The sequence below is a fragment of the Branchiostoma belcheri genome, unplaced genomic scaffold (genome assembly GCF_001625305.1).
Source record: "Branchiostoma belcheri isolate BF01 breed outbred unplaced genomic scaffold, Haploidv18h27 scaffold96, whole genome shotgun sequence".
Classification (NCBI taxonomy): domain Eukaryota; kingdom Metazoa; phylum Chordata; class Leptocardii; order Amphioxiformes; family Branchiostomatidae; genus Branchiostoma; species Branchiostoma belcheri.
This window is the reverse complement of record NW_017804642.1, coordinates 1,132,994-1,133,805: the sequence shown is the minus strand read 5'-3', so window position 1 is coordinate 1,133,805 and position 812 is coordinate 1,132,994. Positions and strand designations below refer to the sequence as shown.

The 812-nt window shown below is 38.7% G+C and overlaps 1 protein-coding gene across 8 annotated transcripts in view; it reads left to right on the top strand.

Moving 5' to 3' along the window:
* The window catches only part of LOC109461813 (5'-AMP-activated protein kinase subunit gamma-1-like), a 70,135-nt gene that overhangs the window by 35,809 nt on the left and 33,514 nt on the right, over nucleotides 1-812 (top strand). The window lies entirely within an intron of this gene.

Here is an 812-nt window from a genome sequence, read left to right as displayed (position 1 = left end):
CACTGGTATAAGATATTTCATTCTGTGTACATGTACGTACAGGTACTGTGTTAAACTTCTATGCCCCCGAACCTTGTTTTTTTCTCTCTCCAACTCCTTGTTGAAGGTAGAAAGAGTTGTAATCAATACCTCTTCATTATTGATCCATGTTGTGGTAGAGAAAAACAGCCTAAGTGGTCTTCAGCTCAGGCAAAAAACAGGTGGTAGGGAATACTCTACACCACTTTTGAACATTTTATCCTTCTCACTGTAACCCTGGAACCAACAGAGAATTCCATGGCTACTTCAGTGTACTAAAGGTTATACATTGTACACCAATGCTTTTTACCCATTAAACTGACTTGCTGTTGGTTTTAACTTTTAGTGAAATTGTGGTCACAGGTTTTTACAATGTTTTCCTTTTGACTATTGTTTAACCTCCGTAAACAGAGGCTAGGTTTTTCTTGTTAGTGTTTAGTATGTAATGTACATAGGGGTTTGAAGGAGTTGGATTTTGATGATATTCCATGCCCGTAGCCAGGATTTTGAATGGGGGGGTTCTTCCCACAGCTTGAGGGGACCTCGAGAAGGAAATTTTGAAAAATGATCCTTCTAAAATGGCATTTCGTGCATTTTTGAGAGGGCTTTCAAGAAAAAATCTGAGATAAATTTTAATCAATGACAAAGGGAGCAGTTTTTCTATGATTCCAGTCCATCTTTTCAAGAAAAATCTTGGACCTTTACATACAAAGTGGACCAAAAAGTGGACCTTAAGATAAAAAGTGGACCAAAAAGTGGACCTTTGAGCCTTGTGGGGGGGTTCTTCCGAATCC